The sequence below is a fragment of the Capsicum annuum genome, chromosome 3 (assembly GCF_002878395.1).
Source record: "Capsicum annuum cultivar UCD-10X-F1 chromosome 3, UCD10Xv1.1, whole genome shotgun sequence".
Taxonomy (NCBI): domain Eukaryota; kingdom Viridiplantae; phylum Streptophyta; class Magnoliopsida; order Solanales; family Solanaceae; genus Capsicum; species Capsicum annuum.
In genome coordinates this window covers 177,237,185-177,245,377 of record NC_061113.1, presented here as the reverse complement: position 1 = coordinate 177,245,377, position 8,193 = coordinate 177,237,185, and positions in this window count along the sequence as shown.

Here is an 8,193-nt window from a genome sequence, read left to right as displayed (position 1 = left end):
CTTCTTGCTTTAAAATTAAAAGAGATAAAAAGATTTTCAAACAAATATGTCATCTGTTGCAACATATATAAATATCTGTTTAGAAATCCAAACAGCTCAGTCATCTGTTACAACAGATATAAATATCTATTTAAAAATCCCAACAGCTCAGTTATCTATGACAATAGATAAAAATATTTATTTGATAATTAATAAAATCAGATATGTCATCTGTTACAACAGATATAAATATATTTTTAAAAATTTCCAACATCTCAGTCATTTTTCACAACAGATGCAAATATCTATACGATAATTAAATTAGATATGTCATCTGTTGCAACATATATTTACCTATTTAAAAATTTTCAACAGCTTAGTCGTTTGTTGCACAGATTTCATAGCAATTGATTTAGGTGGAACTAGGGATGAATGAATGAGCTCGCTGGGTCAACTATAAATTTAATTGAGTCTTTGCAATTGGATGTCATTGGTATTGTATTTATATCGACTCGAGTAGTCGATCGATCACTCTGAGTTGAAATGAGTTCTCATCAACTCAATGTTAGGATAGTGATAGTACCTAAGTTGATTTAGGTGGAACTAGGGATGAATGAATGAGCTTCCAGGGTCAACTACAAATCCAATCAAGTTTTTTCAATTACATGGCGTTGGTATTGCGTTCATCATGACCCGAGTCGTTGATCGATCACTCTGAGTTGAAATGAGTTCTCATCAACTCAATATTAGGATAGTGATAGTACCTAAGTTAATTTAGGTAGAACTAGGGATGAATGAATGAGCTCACAAGGTCAACTACAAATCCAATTGAATCTTTGCAATTGCATGGCATTAGTATTGCGTTCATCCCAACCCGAGTCATCGATCTATCACTCTGAGTTGAAATGAGTTCTCATCAACTCAATGTTAGGATAGTGATAGTACCTAAGTTGATTTAGGTGGAACTATGGATGAATGAATGAGCTCGCAGGGTCAACTAAAAATTCAATCGAGTTTTTGTAATTGCATGGCGTCGGTATTGTGTTCATCATGACTCGAGTCGTCGATCGATCACTCTGAGTTGAAATGAGTTCTCATTAGCTCAATATTAGGATAGTGATAATACCTAAGTTGATTTAGGTAGAACTAGGGATGAATGAATGAGCTCGTAGGGTCAACTATAAATCCAATCGAGTCTTTGCAATTGCATGGCGCTGGTATTGCGTTTATCCCGACCCGAGTCGTCCATCGATCAATCTGAGTAGAAATGAATTCTCATAAACTCAATGTTTTAAAAACTATATCTTTTAAAATTTTTAAAATTATTTAAGATCAATTCGGACCAAATTAGCAATTTCAAAACTTGTCATTCTTTTCTAAAATTACAAATCAACCCATACAAATCATCCATTTGCGTGAAAAACTTTTCATTTCAAATCTTAAGTTCTTGCTCTTATCTCTCTCTCTCTCGGGGTGTCTTCTCCCTCTTAACAATACAAATAATACAAACAACAACTACTCAACATATTGCTCAAGCCTTCAAAACAAGTCGATTTTCTTCCCATTTAAACTACATATAGTTGTTTTTTTTGACTTCCTTCCCACTTGTATCCATTGTTTTCTCTATCTTCGCATGTAACAGAGTTCGAGAAGAGTTCTACATTTGTTCTTTATTCTAAAAAATAGAGTTTTTTAGTTAATGATTAAAAAAGAAGACTTTTAGTTGTATTATCTTCGAGAATGGGTTAACAATTTTGAGTTTTGATGCTAAAAAAGTAGGAAGCACCCGAGAAAACCCTAGTTTTTCTCTCAGTGTTTTATTAACTATCGTGGTATTGTTGGATAGTGTTTGTGGTATTGTTGGTGGCTATTGCTGGTGGTGTTGGTATTTGTATTTTTTAGCGGTGGTGTCGGTGGTCTTAGTGTTGGTATTGGTGGCATTGGTGGTGGTCTTGGTGGCATTGGTTATGGTGGTGGTGGTCCATTTGTTGCAAAGAGTGGAAGATCTGTTAGGAGATATTAAATAGGTCTTCAAACAGATGGGTTATCCGTTGGAGTGTTTTCTTGTAATGTGGCAGAGAATAATTTATTGAAATTTCTCCACCTGTTGTAACAAGTGGAATATCTGTGGGGAGATTTTAAATAGGTCTTCAAACAGATTTGGGTTCCCCAGCTGTTCCAACTGATGGGTTGTCCGTTAGAGTATTTTTTTTTTGTTATGTGGTAAGAATAATTTATTGAAATTTGTCTCTTTTTTTAAAAAAAAAATGCAGACATCAAATGCAATGTATTTTTTGTTTTTTCTTTTGTTTGTAGTTAAAAGATGTCTCCCAAAAGAAAAGAAACAGCAAGTAGAGAAAGTGGATCAACTTTCGATCACCAAACAAAAAAGGCTAGAGTACAGATAGATTTGGAGGAACTTCCAGAACAATCTCAGTCGGGGAAAAATTAAGTCGAGGAAAGTGATAACTCCTCCTCACCAATGGGGCGTGAAATAATATCAAAATTCCAGTATGATTCTGTCAAAATCATTAGTATTGACAAGTTTTGAGTTGCGATACCGATGAATAACCCTAATGCAGTATTTGGTGATCTTGTACTTAAATGTCATTTGGGGAAACCTTTTGACGAACTTAGGAGTATTATGAAAAAGAAAAACATAGATAGACTTCTTAAGAAGAGCTGCTTTGCATACTTTCTTGAGCTGTCTGGGCCCCGCCTCTCCGTTTCCCAATGATCATGGTATATGGCTTCTCAAATGCAGGATCATGTATGCGGGGGATGATGGAGGTCCGAAGAAGGGCAGAAATAAGATGGATGAAGTTTGGATCAACTACTGTGGCATGTCGGTTTGTTTTGGATTGAAAGAGTTTGCCATTATGACGGGCTTGAGATGCGATCGTCCAGAAGAACCTGTCATCAAGAAAATACCCCACAAAGGGTCCAACAAACGCAAGGTAAAAAACATGGGTTGTTGGGCATTGTTGGACCTAGCTAGAAAATGAAGGATTTGATAGCGGATCTCAAGAATAAAGACATACCAAAGCACTACAGGGAGAAATTGTGCTTAGTTTGGTTTGTCCATTCCATTTTATTGGCAAGAGACGTCAAGAAAGTCATAGAACATGATTTATTGGCGCTTGCTGATGATTTTAGGAGATTCAATGATTATCCCTGGGGCTACGATAGCTACTACTTAATTGTCAAATATTTACTGAAAGAGCTAAAGTCAAAGACGACCACATTATACGGCTTTTCTTGGGCTTTCATGGTAAAATTGATCACTATTTTTACTCATTCATTAATTTATATTGAATATACTTGTGACTTTTTTTTTGCTTGCTTCATGATTACAATTTTTAGGCTTGGGCATGTGAAGTCATTCCTTCCCTCTGAAAGCATTTCACGAATTACCTGGATAAGGTTTCTCATCTAAGGATCCTTAGGTGGTTGGCTACAGTAGAGAGCAGCAAAAAAAATATTAACGAGGCTGATCTCTTTAACCCTTCGGATGATGCAGTACGTCTTCTTTCAACTAGACTAATTTGCCTCAAAGAAAGATATTGAAACAGATTACCCGTCAACTACAACTGGTGCAATGGGTAATCTGTTGCAACAGACGATCTATATTTTATAATAGATTAACCATATGTTGCTCTGTTCTTTGAACCCTACTCAACAGATTACTCATCTACTATAAATTATGCAATAGATGGGTATTCTGATGCAACATATTATCAATTTGTTTTAATATACAGATCAGTTGTTGCGGTAGCTAGATCGTCTGTTGCATAAGTTGGTTGTGTTAACATAACCCGAGCCCCATATAACCCAACTGACTACAAATTATTATTATATAATTTAAATTATTCCTGTTATTTTTTTTATAGGTTGTGCATCCTTGGATCGTGCCTACCATTGATGAACTGGGGATGACTTCTTTTCTTACTCTGGGCCTTGTTGATACAAAAGAAAACCCAACGGTGGAGTTAATAAAGAAGAAATTGGATTGAAAAACATCCATAAGAAGAGCAGTTAGGAAAGGTCAGTCTAATGTTGAAGCTCTTCACGACCTAACTCAAACTGCAACAGATTCGGGTGCTTCTTCTGGGGGTGTTGCTGGTGGAGTTGTTTGTGATGGTGGCAGCCATCGTGCTTCTGCTTCTGCTGCCAGTCGTGATTATGAGCATGTTGGTGCTCAGTAAAAAATAAATATGTTTGAAAACACCCCTTGTATATGTCCTCCCTCTCACCCCTACACCGGTCCCTCCCACCCTTACAGTGGTCCCTCTCAGCCCTCCTCACCCTCATGTTCTCATTGGAAATGCAAAGTATGCAAGGACAGAGAGGATAAACTCCTCGACAAGCTAGAGGCTATTGTTGAAGCTGCCGAGGAGTTGAAATCCAAGAGGGGTGTCATACCATCCATCGAGGTGAGGAAGTCATGCACTTCTACAATGGAGGTTAGGAGGAAGAGAATAAAAATTAGACAAATTCTCTCCGTTCTAAAATCAGCAAAAAATGCAAATCCCAGCTCCAATAGTTGTTAAAGTTTAGGGGCCGCCGAAGAAGGCGGACATATTTGTGGCTCTTGGCAAGGAGAAGAAGAAGGAACTGGAAGAATTCATCAAGATGAAGGTTAAAAAAAAATACACCATGCATTTATTTGCCGCCAAAGACTTCTCGAATATGACAAATATGTGTGTGTGGTACGAGGACAAGGTAAGTTTACTTTTCCTAACCTACCCTTCCAATCTACTCCATGAATAAGAATCTACACAGCAGATGTGTAATTTGTTGCAACAGCTTGGTATTATGTTGCAACATAATACACATCTGTTGCATAAGTTGCGTTGGCTGGGTAATCTATGAATTGATTCAGAGAACCCTCTGCATCGGATTCTTTTCACTGTGTTTTTATTCTTTATAATTCTAACCTATTTAAAAATTATCTTCTTATACCACAGTATGTTGATGAAATTCTCTGCCTCATGAGGGGTAGACAATTAGCATACCCAGATGCTTATGATATTGCTGATAGGATAATGGACCTCAACTTCTATAATAATTTCAAAGATAGGTACGCTGATCTTCGTAATCTAGCTGATTCTAGTGGCCTGGGATTTGATCAGTTATTTTCTACGTTCCAATGGGATGAAGAAGTGATTAAATATATTAGAGGAAAGAGGCCATATCCACACGGTAAGAGTTGGACCAAGGCAAAGAGAATCCTTGCAGTCATGAATGTAGATGTCACCCATTTTCTCACTATTGAGATACTACTATACGAGGGAAAGATTAAGGTTTATGAACACAACTTACCTGTGTACAGCGAGAAGACATTTTTAACCCACATACAGCCACTCTTAAAGTTGTTGACGCAGAGTAAGCTGACAGATCATTTGTCGGCTGAAGTCTTGGCGAAGGAATCATGGGTTTTTGAAGGTCGAAATAAGAACATCCATCTCCCAAAAAATACAATCGGTGCAGCGTGCGGGCCGTACTTGCTTGCATACATAGAGTGTTTGCTGACCAGCATACAAATGACCGGTGTGTGTGACACTGTTGTGGGAAAGATGCAATGGGTCTGGGCATATGGGGTACTAACTAAATGGTTGAAGCCCGTGTATAAAAAAGAACATGTACAAAGACAGAGACGAACACGATAACAAATTTTTATTTCAAGCCAATTCACAATATATATAGGGGCAATAATTTTTATGTCTGGCAAAGTTAAATTTTTACAATGCAACAGATTTTATATCTGTCCTAATAGATATAGTACCTGTTGTGATAAATTGATTATCTGTTGGAATAGGTTGGTCATCTGTTGCGTTATACAGATGTTTCCCGTCAGTCTATCGCAACAGATTTACAATTTGTTACAACATATAACTTATCTATTTCAACTGATCGGTAATCTGTTGGAGAAAATCAAAAAAGTAGGAAGACCTGTTATATAATTTCCAACAGATGACCTATGTATTGCATCTCATGTTGTAATATATGTCTAAATCTGTCTGATAAGATATGTCATCTGTTGCAGCAGATATATTATCTGTTGCGATATTTGAATCTAGTACTCCATTTTAATTAACATGTTTAAAACTCAAAATTAATTATATTCATAAACAGAATAAAATAAATTGAAGCCTTAAAAAATTACATAAAATAAAATAACTCAACAAATAAATGAAATATAAAAAAAATCATTATGAGTACAAACGATCTACTCTAAAAATAAATCAACAAGTTAAACCAAGGAGGATAGGTTATTACATTGATGGAATCGAGCTATAAAGATCTAATCAATATGAACAAGTTGTTCTTCATCTAGTGCTATGGAATTCGACTTTGGTCGTTGTGGATCTTTAACGCCAGTTGCGTACGGCTTCTGAGCTTTTGCTTCTCTATATTTCCATAAAAGAGCAGCATATCTTTAGCGGAGTAATCCGGTATCAAGTCCATCAATTGGTACTTGTAATCCATCGCTCAAATACTCGGCATAGGTGGCAACAAAAGGACCGCAATTCCTGCGTTATAAAAAAATAGATAATCCATATCTTGCAGTTCATGCAAGCGTTGTGAAATTTGTGAAATGAAACTAAATCATGACACTTAAACTTACAGGATACCAATGGTTTGTTGAGCAATTCCGTCAACATATTGTACATCAAATGGATTAGCCATTTTATCCCAGTATGCTTCAATCATCGACCAATCAGTACAAATCTTTTGATCCAAAAAGCCGCTCATATCAAGGTAAGTAGGTAATATTTTAGCCAGCATTTGTATCTCAGACGACGGCCTGAAATGTCTCCTTCGCGACATCAAGTCATAAACTCAGATGCACCTCTCTTTTAGAACGATGACAGCCAACACCCAATGGAATTCATCACCACAATTGATTGGGATATACACTTCATCGACCAAATGCCAAGGTAAGCCAGCCAGAATTCTAAAATATTTGATGATATTGATTAAGCATTCCTCGTTTTGGGAAACTTCTGGCTGCTGTTGACAATACCTATCGTAGGCATTATTGATGTAAACTTTGTACAAATAATTACCTGTTATGTATCTGTATTATTCTTATATTTGCAACTTGACCTTCTTTCGAAGGTAGTAAAAAATGACATCAATGTGATGCACATATTATCAAATATTTCAGATTATGTGATGAAAAAATCAATACGCAGATGCAATTAAATAAAGTATTAATTAATAGTAATATGTATGACCTTTAAACCTCATCATTCCAGCAAGTTTGGGGTTGTGACATCAAATAGAACCAATTCTTCGTTCCGGGATGTGCAACAACAAAGTCGAACATATCAAAACCAAGAATCGATTCGTTCACTTTGTAGCGCTCGTTATTTTGTTTTCTACATGATGATTTATATGTGTTAATGTCAGGTTCTTACAACAAGAATTGTATAAACCAATATCCATAAAATTAATTTATGTACCTGCCGGCATGATGCTTTAACAGCCCATCGGCAATCCATTTTGAATAGTATTTGATCAACTGTATTTTTTTTTGGAGCCTCGTCCGAGATGTTGAACCCTTCAAACGAGTAATTCTTCCGTTCTCCCAAACTGACAGGCTTTACTTTTTCTTCATCTTTGGAAGCAGTTGATGGATTATCAACTGTTATATTATGCTCTTCGGCAATAGCTGTGACATCCACCTGAAAAGTCAGAATTATCAATGCTAAGTAGAGATATACAACAAATTTTCCATCTATTGCAACAGATGATTCTTATGTTGCATCAGATAAATTATCTGTTGGGACAAATTCGGATAGGTAAATTAGAGCAGTACGATAATTTTGAATAGATGACCCATCTGTTGCAACATAAGACTCATCTGTTGAAACAAATAATGAATCTGATGCAACAGGTTAGACAACAGTTTCAACAGATGTATACATCTGTTTGATAATTTTCAGCAGATGTATCATCTGTTGAAACAGATATGTGCTTGTTTGTTTTTTGGAATAAATAATGTACATTCACCTTCTTCAGCTCATACTGCTCTTCTGTGGCCCTTGCATGCTGAACATCGGTGCAAGATAGAGACGTTGCAATCTTGCTTTTTTTTATGATTGGTGATGCCTTGGAAGTGTCTTTCCTTCTCCTCTTAGCTGCCTTGATCTCTAGTGGAGTGTCTGGATATGAAATCCTCATTGATGGAATGATACCCCTCTTAGA